The sequence below is a fragment of the Adiantum capillus-veneris genome, chromosome 13 (genome assembly GCF_014529385.1).
Source record: "Adiantum capillus-veneris isolate H3 chromosome 13, ASM1452938v2, whole genome shotgun sequence".
NCBI lineage: Eukaryota > Viridiplantae > Streptophyta > Polypodiopsida > Polypodiales > Pteridaceae > Adiantum > Adiantum capillus-veneris.
This window is the reverse complement of record NC_140943.1, coordinates 72456110-72473095: the sequence shown is the minus strand read 5'-3', so window position 1 is coordinate 72473095 and position 16986 is coordinate 72456110. Positions and strand designations below refer to the sequence as shown.

The 16986-nt window shown below is 41.4% G+C and overlaps 1 pseudogene; it reads left to right on the top strand.

The window, feature by feature from the left end:
• The first annotated feature begins 1230 nt into the window (after positions 1-1230).
• Positions 1231-2148, top strand: LOC147444239 (uncharacterized; annotated as a pseudogene).
• Positions 2149-16986: the final 14838 nt, after the last annotated feature.

Here is a 16986-nt window from a genome sequence, read left to right as displayed (position 1 = left end):
AAGCAGTGTCGCAAAAACAGTGCACTATCAATTCAAGATAACGGCGGGCTCGAATAAACACTACCTAGAATCAATAAATCCAGGGGACGAAAGATTCACATCCATCAAAGAGGCTGATGTTATCATAATGGACGAGATATCAATGCTCACAAGCACAACATTCAACATGGTCGTTTGCCAACTTGTCAATGTCACAAACGTATCAATTCATGATCCATTCTTCAGTAAATTGGTGCTTCTCTTTGGAGACTTCGCACAGCTACCGCCCGTCTGTAAGCACCCTGGACCTTTCTGCCATGTATGTACAATTACACAATCGGCACACTTCAAGCATGGCATAGTCCACAAGATGACATTCTCAGTTCGACACGCAGCGGACCCAATATTCCTTAACTTTCTGCATACAATTAGACAAAGAAAGCCAACTGAACAAGAGATAACAAGCACGCTTTCAGAGTGCATCATAAATGAACAAGAACTATTGGAAACTATGGACAAAAACACCACAATCAATTGCACACATCGCGACGACGCTCGAAGATACAATGACATCATATTGCAAAGGAGTTTTGCAAACGAGTAGATAGTCCAAATAGTGTTAAAAAAAACGCGGACAATGAGCCACTCTTAGAGAGCTGGGTCAACGACACCTCTTTCAATGAAATACACAACGTCGCTATTGGTGCAAAGTGTATGATCACCTCAAATCTAGACTTGGAAATTGGCGTTGCAAACGGTGCCACATGCAGGCTCAAGGATATATCCCACGATTGCACTAGTCTGGTAGACGCGATCACTGTGCTCATAGACAACACAAATACTAGAATCGCCATTCGGCGTACAAAAAACTCCACTAGAGCATTCAACTTCAAATATTACCACAAATATACATTCCCTTTGATACTAGCATATGCAATAACGGGTCACAAATCGCAGGGTGCAACAATAGCTGAAAAGGCCATACTCAACATCAAACAAGTTTTCGTGCCAGGACTTGCGTATGTCATGTTCTCGCGAGTCACCGAAAGAAGACACATAAGGATCCTAGGGCTTCCTACACCAGACATGTTTGAGCCTATGAGAGACTTGCTTTCAGATACTTGAATATATACAATCACATAAAATTATATAACTCCATTTGATATAAAGTTTGTCCTCACTTGCAAATCGTATGATGCATTTCTTAATATCGTGTCTTGTGTTACAGGTTTTTAAGAAAACAACTATAACATGGCAACCAACAAGGTCTATACATTCCAAAATCTATGTTCCTTAAAGATCAACATTACGCTTGAATGCATAGAAAGATCGTCTCACAAAATGCTTATTCTTTGTCCTCACTTGCAGCTATTTGATCTGTTCAAAAGTAACGCAACAAGCACTTCATCCGCAACAAACAACGACGGCTCATCAAACTATCCTACCTCCGGCCAAATGAGAATGGCAAATTTAGCAGGGGAGCATCCACATTCATACATAAAACCATGACCACACTACTCACACGTCCGCAGCTACATCAACTCAATGAAGCAGATACTGAAGAAAAACAGTGACAAACAGGTCAGGTTCGCAATCGGACTGTAGAAAGAAATACTCAACAAACTCGAGTTGCAATACGACGAAACAACAGGACGACTACTTGACGGAGAGGCTCTGCAATTGCTACATACAAAGACAAAAGGCATTTCTTTGTTTGCCATCGAGATGCTGCACTTTGGCTTCAACATAGAGCTTGACAAACTCCTTGACCTTGACAGGAAAACCTGTGACATGATATTAAACAAAATTAGGGTCGAGATGGGACTCGAAGAAAAAGAACCAATACTGACAGACGAGCATTTCACTTGGCACTTCAATCAAGAGTTATTCAACAAACGCTTCAGAGAAACAATAGACCCATTCAGAAAAAGAAACAAAACAATAGGTAAACATTGCATCCACTCCTTACGTATAAGAACTACTTACAGCTATTTGCAATTCTAAATCAGAACACAACTAACATTTACTTATGCAGTGCAGGGATACATCGCAGACATAAAGTTCGAAATGGAGGAGAGTACTCAGGCAACTCAGCCCCACAGGAGGAGACATCACCGGAGATGCCATCTTCAAAGAGGCAGCGGACAAACAAGGAAATCAACTACATAGTCTACTCGATAACCTGCACAAAAAATGGTAGGAGATACATAGGTGTGACAAAGAACTACGACGCGAGGAGAAAGGCACACACGAGAAAACCACCAAAAAAAATGAGGAAAGACTTTGCAGCATACCAGCCGTTCGCTGATAATTTTAGGTTCGATGTTTTGCATGCGACAAATTTAGCAAAAGTGTAGCTCTGGCATTAGATCATAGCCCAACAAGCAACTTCAACGGAGGGATATAATAATTTGATAGGCCATCCTCCTAATTGTCCAAAATACTATTTTTTGAAGTATCACAAAAAAATATAGAAGGTGATGTATATTCTATTTTGCCTTACTTTCTTGTAGCGCAAGAATTCATTTTGGTAGTTTCGAGGACATTTATGTTCTTTGTTTTCACATTCACTCCCTCTATCTCTCTCTCTATCAATTGGCTGCATTTTAGGTCAATAAAATGTTATTTTAAATGCCTGCTTTTGATTATTGAGGTCCATAATCTCTCTGCTCACACACTACTCTCTCTTTCTCTCTCTCTCTCTCATTATATGAAGAAAACCTCAATCATTCTCAATACCAAGTTGCTCTCATTCTCTGCTTGTACATTATTGCGACTTTGCACGTTTAAGATAAATGAATCATTGCCCTGATGCATCACGGCTTTTGGGGGTTGGAGAGATTGTCTCTGGCAGTCAAATGTGCAGTACATCCTTCAAAGTCATTTGTATTTTTTTCATTTTTGACATACTGTTTGAAGTAGTGAAAATACTCTACATTTATTGAGTCAACAAAACTCCATTTGCGGCAGTTTTGTTTACTGATTTTCCCTTCACGCCCACAACCATGAATCTATCAGGCTCTTTCTTTCTATGCTTTGTCGCATTTCTGGCTATTGTGGTGACTTACACCACAGTAACCACGATCACAAATATGAATAGCAACATATTTGGAAGCAAAGAAATAATGACCTAAAAGGAAATAGAAACACGGTACGTAAACCCTCTAATACGGATGCCTACAGAGCTACGCATGCATCATAAAGTTATAAAACATCTATTTCACACTACGCTTACAGCAACAGATTATGCTCACAACCGATCACAATGTCGTATTGTGTATCGCTGGTTCAAGCACTGAGGCGGTCTAGGGCGGGCAACAAGAGAGACGAACTCTAAACACCCCTCAAGGCTCCCGTGGTGCTCAATTGGGGCTGGGGCAACCACAAGCACAACACAACAACAAACCCGCAGCCAAACGCAAACAAGATAGGGGCACCACCTAGTTATGGTATGCGAACTAGGACGCAAGAGAGATTTTGGCACAACCAAGAAGATGCACCACACAACACACACAAGCAACCTCACACCAAGACACACATGAAATGGACCAGAGAGATCTAGAGCAAAGGGAAGAGAGAGAGGAAAGGATCTTGCGTAATACCTTATTTGTGACTTGCAAATGGAGATGGTTCGTTATGATGCTATCGTAGAACTTGTACAAAACTCACTGAATGCTTAGTGATTGCTAAACATTGCCAAAACACACACACACACACACACACACTGTCTTGGGGTGTGGGAGACCTCTCACCACAATACCCTCTTAAAATGGACAAAAAACTGGCAATGAAAAACACACTAAAACACTTTCTAAAATCAAGATCAACCGATAAAAACCCAAAATACACAAGTCACCTTGAATTCACCAAACCGTATTGCACAAATGGAAGGACGAAGATTTGAACGTCGAATCACGCCTTTGATGCACCAAACCTCAATTTATTGATGATGAAGGAGCATATACAATAGTGGTTTTGAGATTTGTGGAACTCATGCTCTCTCACTTGCAATGTGTAGCTTAAAGGCTTCTCTCACACCAAGAGTGAAGCTCACAAGTGGTTGCTACACCTAAGTCTCTCCTCACACATAGAGTGTTGGGGTGCTATGTGAGATGTTGGAGGTTTTTTTACAAGAAGGAGAGGGGCCTATTTATAGGTTGGAGACCCCTCATTAAGATTATTGGAAATCCTAATTTACAAGCCAACAAATCAGGATTATGATTTTTTTCAATATTAAAACATTGCGGGCCTTCTTTGTCTGCTTGAGTCATGGGTGTGGGCTCAAAAGAGAGCATTATTGATGGTAGATAAGGTGAAAGTAATTAAGGAGAGAGAGAGAGAGAGAGAGAGAGAGAGAGAGAGAGAGAGAGAGAGAGAGAGAGAGTTACTACACACATGTCTTGAGGTGAGGTGTCTTTTATGGTTAGGTCAATGCTATTTTGTGTTAGTATGTTAGTCGTTAGTAATCACTAGAAAGTTAATGATATATTTACAATGGGTAGAATGGGTGGATGGTTGAAGTAAGATGGTTGAATGTAGTGAGAAAATCCTTGTGATGGTGAAGCTTGAAGAAGTTTTGGACTTACTTGTGTAGGTTCTCAAAATGACTATTGATCTTCTTCTTCGTCTTCTCTTCTTTACGCCACCGCCGCCAAGGTTGATTATCACGATGAAAATGGTAATTCCATTGATGAGATCTCTTGATTTGCAGAGGTTACGCATGGTACACATGCTGAATTTATGTATATATATAAGGGTTAAGATGGAATTGTACTTTGGAGATAATAGAGAGAGGCATAGAGATGGTGTATGTACATGGAGAGTTCATATGAGAGCTATGGAAGTAAGAGGGGAGGTGAATGGTGAAGAAGGTGAGAGAAACCATTGAAGGTACATGTTTGAGTGAGGGATTGAGAGGAATGTGTGTGTGTGTGTGTAGAAGTGTGGAAAGAGGTGAGAGAAGACTATCATGCTACTTGTGAGAAAAGTGGGCAGACTGGGGTCCACTCAAAAAATGATATCTCACTGCTGATAGCTCCAAAAATCATGAAAAAATTTGAGGTGATTATTCAGAGCGTGGGCTACATTTTTTCTTTTGACCATTGCTCCAAATTCGGAGTGGAGATAGGTGCCAAAATTCTCACCAAAAAGCCTTTTTTTATGCCTGCAAAAGTCTTTTAGTGGCCCCCTCCTTTGTTGAATTTGTACAATGCATCCAAGAGTGAGCCCCTCCTTTGCCATATCATAATACAAAGCATCCAAGTTGCCCTTGACGCATGCATGGAGGAGGATTATTGGTGAATAAAGAAATATATACATGGTGGGACTAGTGTATGGACTATTCATGGACTTTAGCTCAATGAGCACATGGTGTTAGAATAATGAGTAAAAATAAAAATAAAAATATGGAGGATTTATGGATATGAAAAGATATTGGAATCATATGATATGGTCCCTCTTTGAATTATTTTGGGTGAAAGAGAAAAAGGTATGCAAGTAAATAATATAATAAACGTGACCAATGAGTAGAAATCAATTTTTTTGTTTTCACGAGGGTGAGGGTGAAAATGTGGGAGTGATTTATATAAAGGAAAAATATAAGGTTAGAGTATGTACATATTGGCAAAAAATATACTTATGGTGTAAGAGGATGAAAGAAGGTGTATATAGGTTTAATAAAACACACACCTAGGTAGAAATATTTAAATAAAATACCAAAATAATTATAAAAATATCTATATTTAGGCCATATATATAATGCAATATTTACACACAAATGGGCCATAATATATTTTATTTTTTTGATTTTATTTATTTTTTTGGCTCAACTAGTCCAGTGACTAGCTAGCTGAGGGCTTTTAAGGAGATATGGGAAAAGTCCCGTAACTCACACACGCCTATGTACAGTGAAATGGTAGGGATAGCCATAGTGTTTGGGTGAATTTGGTAGGGTGAGGTAGCTTACTATGGCAATTACGGAGAGCCAAAAAATGGCTATCATTAGCCCCCCCCTTAGATAATGGTACATTCATGTACCATTTATCCGATCATACAACATGTAGATTGCGTAACGTCTATCTTTGTCTGCTCTCATCCTTGTATGATTAAGAAACCTTGTGTGATATGAAAGGTTCTCAGAGCCAATAGCAGGATGTAGTGAAGTGACTGAGTAAACCTCCTCCATTGAGAAAGTTTCCATAAGCACCCCCCAGGATCAAAGATCTTGAAATATCTTTCCCAAAGCGAGATGTATGGTATGGAATCACTTACTGATTTCGGTTGAAGAAACTTGTAGATTTTACTGTTGTCCATCATCACATCTATCACTATGAATGTGATATAAAAGATTGGTTGCTCTTCCTCCTGTGTAAAGTTGATGTATCTGCTACGATGTTCAAGAGCTTGTATGAGCAAATTCCTGAACTGTAGCTTATAAATTTCATTCAACTTGGGTAGGCTCACCAAGTCAAAAATTATATGGCCTTCATGATTTAGGAAAGCTTGAGCCATGCTTCTAGCTGCTGTTGGAAGGTATTGCAAATAGTTTTCCACATAAGTAGATAATAGACAAAGGTTTCTATTGCTTCCAACACATTGGAAGAGAATAGATTTTGGTACTCATTGATGAAATATCCACATGTAGCAATCAACAAGTTTTTCATCTATGATGAAGACCAGAAGCATCACAATGTGCGACCTCCATACACCAAAGAACCAAGTGAAGAAGATTTGGAAACATCTGTTTATCACCAAGTATTCATGTCCTCTTCCACTTAAGAAGGTATGGTGTCCCCGATGAAAGGTATATGTGAAGAGAGGAGAAGTTGACCTTGAAGAGGTGAAACCCAATGTGAAGATGATTGGGGCTTCAAAAGCTTGGATTTTCTTGCTAAGAGATTGTCCCATGAAAGGAGATCCACCCACTAAAACACCATTGGAGAGAATGATACCCTTCTGACAATTTTCTTTTATGATTTCATTTTTTACTACTCTGCCATGTTATTCATCCCCTTCTAAGCCCCCCCTTTGGCAAGGTTGTAACTCCTCACATTGTACCACCTCAAGGTTGATGGAATACTGTTTGATTTTTTGAAACATTTGGCTTCTTGCATGATAGGTTCCTCTATGCTTAACATACATGGGTCATACCAATGCTTTTCAACATCCTCAAACACTTCTTCAAAATTATCCTCACCTGGATTCAACTCACACTCTTCTACTTTGTTTTGGAGTTGGCATTCCATGTAGACAATCATCTCTTTATGATCAATGTGGTCTATGATCTCTCCACCTATGATTTCATCTTCTTCTTCACTCTCTTCTTTTAGACAAGATACACTCTCAGAACATTCCATAAGATCAAGGTTACCTTCAAGTTCTTCATTCTCTATAGAGTCATGTTGCACAAAAGCTTCGTCTGCTCGGACTAGAAATTGATTCTCCGCCAAAAGGTTGGATGTATCCATTATTGAATCATCAATGCCATTTGAGATATCTTGTGTCGATTTTTGCATGCTTGTGATAAAGGTAGAAGATAGAGATTCCACATTTGAATCTTGGCCACACACTTTAGCACTTGAATAATGAGTTGGCATGTAAGTAACTTCTTCAACATTTGTCGAAGTAGAAGGAGACAAGTATGGCAAAGGAGATGACTCCTTGATAGAAACACTTTCATGATGGTTGGTTCTTCCAGCATGATGGAAACCATTTTTGATGTAGAAGTACTTGTGAAACTTCCTTCGGGCAATAATGACCGCTTCTTCAAAGGTAGAGGGTCCACTACAAGTAACCTTAGTCTTTAGGAAAGGAGGAAAACCCGAAATAAATTGATCCATTTTTACATAATCTGGAAATGTAGAACTAAATCCACATCCTTCCCATTGACGAGAAAAAATATCCTCATAAGCATAGTAGTCTTCACCATGTTGTTGAAGTGTCCGTAGTGAAGCCCATGCTTTCTCCGTTGTTGGAACTTTAGAGAATTTGGCCTTCAAAGCTTTGGAAATTTGGGTATATCCATCTTCAATCTGAGAAGACATACTCCAAAACCATTGCTCAGCGTTGCCTCTAAGGCATAGCAATAGAAAATCCCCTTTTTCAATGTCATCCCTTTTACCAAGGATATGACAAACCATTCTAAAATCAGCAAGAAAATCATCAACATCTTCTTCTGGATTCCCGAAGAAAATTGGGATATCCTCAAAGGTATAGCGTTTCATAGTCTCTCAATGCTAGAACCACACAAGGATTCGTTCCAAACAATTATTTTCTCTTATAACATCAACTAACTACAATACAACAATTAAAGATTAGTTCAATCATTCATGCAATACAACAACAATAAGCACAAAGTCATTCGTCAGTGGGGGCACCAAAATTGAGGCGGTCCGGGGCGGGCAACAAGAGAGGCGACCTCTAAACACCCCTCAAGGCTCCCGTGCTGCTCAATTGGGGCTGGGGCAACCACAAGCACAACACAACAACAAACCCTCAGCCAAACCCAAACAAGATAGGGGCAGCACCTAGTTATGGTATACGAAGTAGGACGCAAGAGATATTTTGGCACAACCAAGAAGATGCACCACACAACACACACAAGCAACCTCACATCAAGACACACATGAAATGGACCAGAGAGAGCTAGAGCAAAGGGAAGAGAGAGAGGAAAGGATCTTGCCTTATATCTTATTTGTGACTTGCAAATGGAGATGGTTCGTTATGATGCTATCGTAGAACTTGTACAAAACTCACTCAATGCTTAGTGATTGCTAAACATTTCCAAAACACACACACACACACACACACTGTCTTGGGGTGTGGGAGACCTCTCACCACAATACCCTCTTACAATGGACAAAAAACTGGCAATGAAAAACACACTAAAACACTTTCTAAAATCAAGATCAACCGATAAAAACCCAAAATACACAAGTCACCTTGAATTCACCAAACAGTATTGCACAAATGGAAGGACGAAGATTTGAACGTTGAATCACGCTTTTGATGCACCAAACCTCAATTTATTGAAGATGAAGGAGCATATACAATAGTGGTTTTGAGATTTGTGGAACTCATGCTCTCTCACTTGCAATGTGTAGCTTGAAGGCTTCTCTCACACCAAGAGTGAAGCTCACAAGTGGTTGCTACACCTAAGTCTCTCCTCACACATAGAGTGTTGGGGTGCTATGTGAGATGTTGGAGGTTGTTTTACAAGAAGGAGAGGGGCCTATTTATAGGTTGGAGACCCCTCATTAAGATTATTGGAAATCCTAATTTACAAGCTAACAAATCAGGATTATGATTTTTTTGAATATCAAAACATTGCGGGCCTTCTTTGTCTGCTTGAGTCATGGGTGTGGGCTCAAAAGAGAGCATTATTGATGGTAGATAAGGTGAAAGTAAGTAAGGAGAGAGAGAGAGAGAGAGAGAGAGAGAGAGAGAGAGAGAGAGAGAGAGAGTTACTATACACATGTTTTGAGGTGAGGTGTCTTTTATGGTTAGGTCAATGCTATTTTGTGTTAGTATGTTAGTCGTTAGTAATCACTAGAAAGTTAATGATATATTTACAATGGGTAGAATGGGTGGATGGTTGAATGAAGTGAGAAAATCCTTGTGATGGTGAAGCTTGAAGAAGTTTTGGACTTACGTGTGTAGGTTCTCAAAATGACTATCGATCTTCTTCTTCGTCTTCTCTTCTTTACGCCACCGCCGCCAAGGTTGATTATCACGATGAAAATGGTAATTCCATTGATGAGATCTCTTGATTTGCAGAGGTTAAGCATGGTACACATGTTGAATTTATGTATATATATAAGGGTTAAGATGCAATTGTACTTTGGAGATAATAGAGAGAGGCATAGAGATGGTGTATGTACATGGAGAGTTCATATGAGAGCTATGGAAGTAAGAGGGGAGGTTAATGGTGAAGAAGGTGAGAGAAACCATTGAAGGTACATGTTTGAGTGAGGGATTGAGAGGAATGTGTGTGTCTGTGTGTGTGTAGAAGTGTGGAAAGAGGTGAGAGAAGACTATGGGCTACTTGTGAGAAAAGTGGGCAGACTGGGCTCCACTCAAAAAATCATGTCTCACTGCTGGTAGCTTCAAAAATCATGTAAAAATTTGAGGTGATTATTCAGAGCGTGGGCTACATTGTTTCTTTTGACCACCGCTCCAAATTCGGCATGGAGATAGGTGCCAAAATTCTCACCAAAAAGCCTTTTTTTATGCCTGCAAAAGTCTTTTAGTGGCCCCCTCTTTTGTTGAATTTGTACAATGCATCCAAGAGTGAGCCCCTCCTTTGTCATATCATAATACAAAGCATCCAAGTTGCCCTTGACCCATGCATGGAGGAGGATTATTGGTGTATGAAGAAATATATACATAGTGGGACTAGTGTATGGACTATTCATGGACTTTAGCTCAATGAGCACATGGTGTTAGAATAATGAGTAAAAATAATAATAAAAATATGGAGGAGTTATGGATATGGAAAGATATTGGAATCATATGATATGGTCCCTCTTTGAATTATTTTGGGTGAAAGAGGAAAAGGTATGCAAGTAAATAATATAATAAACGTGACCAATGAGTAGAAATCAATTATTTTTTTTTCACGAGGGTGAGGGTGAAAATGTGGGAGTGATTTGTATAAAGGAAAAATATAAGGTTAGAGTATGTACATATTGGCAAAAAATATACTTATGGTGTAAGAGGATGAAAGAAGGTGTATATAGGTTTAATAAAACACACACCTAGGTAGAAATATTTAAATAAAATACCAAAATAAGTATAAAAATATCTATATTTAGACCATATATATAATGAAATATTTACACACAAATGGGCCATAATATATTTTATTTTATTTTATTTTATTTATTTTTTTGGCTCAACTAGCCCAGTGACTAGCTAGCTTAGGGTTTTTAAGGAGATATGGGAAAAGTCCCGTAACTCACACACGCCTATGTACAGTGAAATGGTAGGGATAGCCATAGTATTTGGGTGAATTTGGTAGGGTGAGGTAGCTTACTATGGTAATTACGGAGAGCCGAAAAACGGCTATCAGCACTTTAAAGATCTTCATGGTTCTGAAATGGGTGGCTTCACACGCGTTCTTTACTCTACCAACCCTGACTCTCTTATTAACAAGATTCCTACTTTTGTTGTTAACGCTTTGCCTCCAGGTCTCCATGGGGTCAGTTATCACTTTTGCTTTTACTTGTAACTCATCGAAATTTTTTTTGAGCGTGACAAGAAAGCAAAATCTCACTATTTTTTCCAATTTCTTGGATTGGTTCTGTGTCGTATCAAAGGGCCATACTAGTTTTTTTTTAGTGCGAAGAGAGGAGCAAAAGGAGAACTCTGTTTGGAGCTCTCTTGAGCGAGGAAAAGAGAGAGAGAGTTACGGTTATGACTGTGCATGCTTTGTAACACTGCTCTAATCAATCGAAAGCCATTATTGCTTGCAATTTTGCGTCTTTCCCCCCTTCCCCCTTCTCTTTCTTGTCGCTCTTGTGCAGTCCATGTCTTTGTGTGTGCAGGTGTGTTTGCCCCGAGCCAGTGGTTTGTTGGTGTTGCAAAGAGGGAGAGAGAGAGGTAGTGTGTGTACAAAAGGTAGCAGATTGAGCATTGTAGGGAAAATGTGCTTGATTATAGTGTCGCATAGTGTTTGTATGTTTGTGGAATGTGCAAAAAAGGGTCAGTGTGTGCAGGTGTTGTTTTTGGAAGGTGTAATTGAGAGGATAGGGGTGCTATGAAAGCCCTGACCTATAGAGAGGCTCTTTTAGTGTATTGGGCGTTTTTCTCCATTGTCCCTCTCCATCTTCTCGTGCACCCACTGAGGAGCACTTCATTGCTCCTAGTTGAAGTAGTAATAGTGTGTTTTTGAAGTGGAATGAGATGGCGACGAGGAGCTACGGTCCGATGTTTACAGGTGAAGAAAGCATGGAGGAATGGATAGTTGGCTTTGAACTTCACATGCTATCATTGCAAATTCCAAATGATGATAGTAAAATGCAAACTTTTCCATTGGTCATGCAGGGCAAGGCCAAAGTGGTTTGCAGTGGGCTGGCGCGGCGAGACAAGAGCGGGCTTTCGTCGGCCCGTCGATGCCGTCGCGCTAGCCGAGGGACGAAGCGCACGCCACTCGTGGAGGGCTTTACGCACCTGCGTGCTCGAGACACTGGTGCTCTAGGCTTCCCATCCGACCCGTCTTGAAACACGGACCAAGGAGTCTAACATGTACGCGAGCCGGTGGGTGGCAAACCCAAGGAGGCGCAAGTAACCTGACAGGTGGGATCCCCCTCGGGGGTGCACCATCGACCGACCGTGATCGTCTGTGAAAGGTTTGAGTGGGAGCGTACCTGTTGGGACCCAAAAGATGGTGAACTATGCCTGAGCAGGGCGAAGCCAGAAAAAACTCTGGTGGAGGCTCGTAGCAATACTGATGTGCAAATCGTTCATCAGACTTGGGTATATGGGCGAAAGACTAATCGAACCATCCGGTAACTGGTTCCCTTCGAAGTTTCCCTCAGGATAGCTGGAACTCTTCGAAGTTTTATCAGGTAAAGCGAATGATTAGAGGCATCGGGGGTGAAACACCCTCGACCTATTCTCAAACTTAAAATAGGTAAGCGGTCGGGGTTGCTCTGTTGAACCCCGGTGCGGAATGCAAGCTCCAAGTGGGTCATTTTTGGTAGCAGAACTGGCGATGTAGGATGAACCGAAAGCCGGGTTACGGTGCCGAACTGTGCGCTAACCTAGATCCCACAAAGGGTGTTGATTGATTAAGACAGCAGGACGGTGGTCATGGAAGTCGAACTCCGCTAAGAAGTGTGTAACAACTCACCTGCCGAATCAACTAGCCCCGAAAATGGATGGCATTGTGAGCGGGATGAAAACACACACAGCGCCTCTATAACGACCCGACACACACTCTTGGGAATATACACACACACACTATGGGGCACCACTCGGCTTACACAACACACCTGGCCGAGACAGGGAACACACCTCTGGAGTGAGAGGAGAGAGACTATCCACTTGCCCACTCCACACAGAGACACACACACACACACACACACAAAAACTTAGCTCAAAAGAGGAGAACTTCTGATGTTTAGATACAAATGAGCTTGGGCCAACACCAATGGGGCAAACAGCTCACACAATATGGGTAAAAGATACCAGATACAATCACAACTTCGAGAAGAAGCTTCACTCACCGGAGAAGATTACACAGAAAAACAGCAGAAAAAGAGTGAGGAATTTGGCAAAATGGACAGCGCCATCGCGTCCGGAACGGCCCAAAACCCCAGTCTACAATGTCAAAGTGCTCAAATCCGACCTCGGATGAGCAGTTTACGGCCAAAACAGACTCCAAAAACACCAAAAACACACCTGCGGCTGTTCCTCCTCTCTTCTCCACGTTTTTTCTGGTCTTCTCTCTGTTTTTTCAGTTTCCACACTTATCTTTATTAGTTGGGCACCCTTGGCCTTTTAGATGACCTCAAACGGACCCCGAACAGGCCAAAAACTGACCTCGCTGTGCATGGTTGTCACCTTTTTGCATCATTCGCACACCTGGCACTCAGCTTTTTTCCAATAATGCATCTCGCCACCACGTGAAGTGGCCCCAAAAAGTGGTCCTAATGATGACCTTTAACTCTCACCAGAAAACACCCACGTTGTGTCCGTCCTCATCCGCGTGCAAATATTGACCCCGTTCGGCCTCCTAACGCCACTCGATGCCATCTGACGCACCTGCTTACCTCATGTCATCGGCCCGCGGATAGCTTCCTCGAGAAGTTTTACGCGCTATAAACTCCTCATTATTGTAGAAAAACACAGTGGTACTGGTAATAGTGAAAATCGATGCACTATGTACATGCTGTCCTACCTGTACACATGTGGGCCCCACATAACCACCTGGCTAAGGAAAATGGGCAATCCTTTATTTGATTCACCATGCATGTATATGTACATATGTGCAATCCCTTGCTCCAAAAAATTCCTGACATAATTTGCCCATCCCCTGGCCTGCTAGATTATTCATGATCAGCAGCAGCAAAGAGAGATATGAGACTCGCCGCATCACAGGTCTCCTCATCCCTCACCAACACTGCTTGATCCACAAACAGCTCATCTTGCTCCACCATCATCAATCTAGCATGATACAATTTAAGACGCAACCCATTTACCCTTGACGTATGTAAAATCCCATCCAGGTTAGCCAACTGATGTGTACCATTCGGGAAACACTCCACTACCTTGAAAGGGCCTTCCCACTTAATTTGAAACTTCTTTTGGAAGTTTAGCTCTAAATCCTGGCCCCTTATCTGAAAGTAGCTCTAATGGCACCCCAAACTTGCAACATATTTCATCATACACAAATTTTGCCACATCCTTTGCAGTGATTTGTTTTACTGCTATAGCCTCTGCCCATCTAGAGAGATAGTCCACTGTAGTCAAAATATAGCTCTTGCCCCTGCTTGTGATAGGTAACGGGCCTATTGCATCAATCCCCCACTTTTCAAACACATCAAATGCCATAATGGTTTTTCGTAGCTCTGGCTTCAACACTCTCTTCCCAAATGATTGACACCTATTGCAAGACCTACACCAATGGTGAACATCCTTGTGCAGACTAGACCATACATACCCTTCTTGCAAGATCTTATGTAAGGTGATCTTTAGAGCAAAATGGCCACCACATGCGCCTTCATGATTCTCTTCCAACACTCTGTAAAGTTCCTCCCGCCAAGGTACACGTCTCAACACGAGATCAGCCCCTTTCATGTATAAGGCATCACCAATCAATTTGTACTTGTATGCTCTACGCACAAAGCCATACTTCTTAGACTTCTAAATCTCTTTTGGAATGATTCCTGTTAGCAAAAACTCCTCTTCTTGAGCCAAACTTTCCCGGCCATGATAAAGAGGTAAATTGGTCCTCAACACGAATAGCTCCCCAATGATGCCTTGAGCTGCTTGATGTGCCTCTCCATTTAGAGCACGTTCAATGTGTCTGATGCTCCATGCTTCAAACTTTTTTAACAGGCCTTTAATTCTAAAGCACATTTCCTTCAATGAGTTGTTCTTGCTCTTCCACACACCCAACACTTGCTTCACCACTAACAAGGCATCACCCTTTATGCTCAACCTTCGAATCCCATGCTTCAAACAAATGCGTAATCCAGCTTCCAAAGTAGCATATTCAGCCTCATTGTTGCTATGAGCATCCAATTTGAACCCTCTCTTGCATACTAGCTTCCCCTCTGGATCATAAAGTGCTATACCCCCTGAAGCTGCATCATGGCTCTTTCTGTATGAACCATCAAAGAACAACACATGTGCATTGCTGATCTGTGGCACTTTTTCAACTACCTTTCTCACCACCTCTTCCTTAACAATAAGGGGATTCTCCTTGTAGGTCAACAAATCAGCTAGGGTAGCCCTTGTACTATCTTCCACTAGAAAAGAGAACTCAAACTCTTGCAGCTCAATTACCCATTTCTTCACCACATTTGACATGTTAGTACCATTAATTAACTGTGGAAAAAATGCATAACTCGTCAAGAAAACAAAAGGCCGTGGTAGCAAGTAATGACGAAATCGTCGACAAGCAAATATTACACTGGCCATCACTAGCTCTACTTCCGATAACTTTCTCTCCGCTACCAACTTCACTCGGCTTGCACAATACACTAGCCTCATATAATGGCTGCCCTTCCCCTTTTGCAATAGCATGGCTCCAATGGCATCATCCCCTACTGATGGATTTACATAAAAAACTTTCTCCCAATCAGGAGCCTGCATTGCTGACAACCCCCCTAACACCTCTTTCACCTCTTGAAACACTTCTTCACACTTGTCATCCCATTGCAATGGATCATGCTTTGCCACTTGCTGTAATGGATAAAGAAGCTGCGAAGACAATGGAATAAATCGTGCCATGTACTTCACTTTGTGTATAAAGGTTGCCAATTGCTTCGTACTCGTAGGTGATGGAAGAAGAATAATAGACTTAACCTTGTCTGGATCAGCCTCAATGCCATTTTCTGACACCATGTGGCCCAATAACTTCACCCTTGGCTGTGCTAGATGACATTTCTTTGGATTTAGTTGTCCTCCACATTCATCATATCGAGCCAATACCATCTGCAGCTTCTCATGGTGTTCAGCCCTACTGCTATAAACACAGAAGTCATCCATAAAAGCTTTAACACAACTACCAATGAATGGTTCCAACACCCAATTTGCTCTCTCTTGATAGAAGGAAGGTCCATTTGACAACCCAAATGGCAATACTATGTAGCAATAGCAGCCCCATGGCGTAATAAAAGTTGTCTTTGTGCGGTCTTTAAGAGAAATCTTCAATTGAAAATAGCCTGAAAAACCATCACACACACTGTACCTCTCATAACCTGCCACTGAATCCAAGATCTGATCGATGAATGGAAGAGGATATGAGTTCTTCTTAGTGGCTGCGTTTAAGGGTTTAAAATCCACACAAATTCTCCACTTCCCATCCTTCTTTGGACTGACTACAACTGGACTCACCCATTCTGTGGTCTCCACTGGAACTATGAACCCTGCCTTCAATAACTTGTCCACCTCTACCCGCAAGGCTTCCATTTGCTCTTGACCCATCCTTCTTAGCCTTTTCCGCACTGGCTTAGCACCTTCTTTCAGCTCTATATGCATCTCTTTGCCCTTGAACCCTCTGATCTCTTCATATGAAGTAATGAACAAATCAGGAAAACTAGCCAGCATGTGCAAATATATATCCTTCTCCATAGCTGAGAGGTCTCCACTGATCATTTGTGTCATCAATTCCTGCTTCTTTGACAACTCAACCTTGGTTTGCATCAGCCCTTCAATCACTTCATAAGGCCCTTCACTTTCATCTTCAACCTCATTTGCAAATGCAACTAAACCAATCTCCTGGATTTCTTTGTCCATCAAAATAAATGCAACATCAGCATCCTCATCACTGCTGGTAGT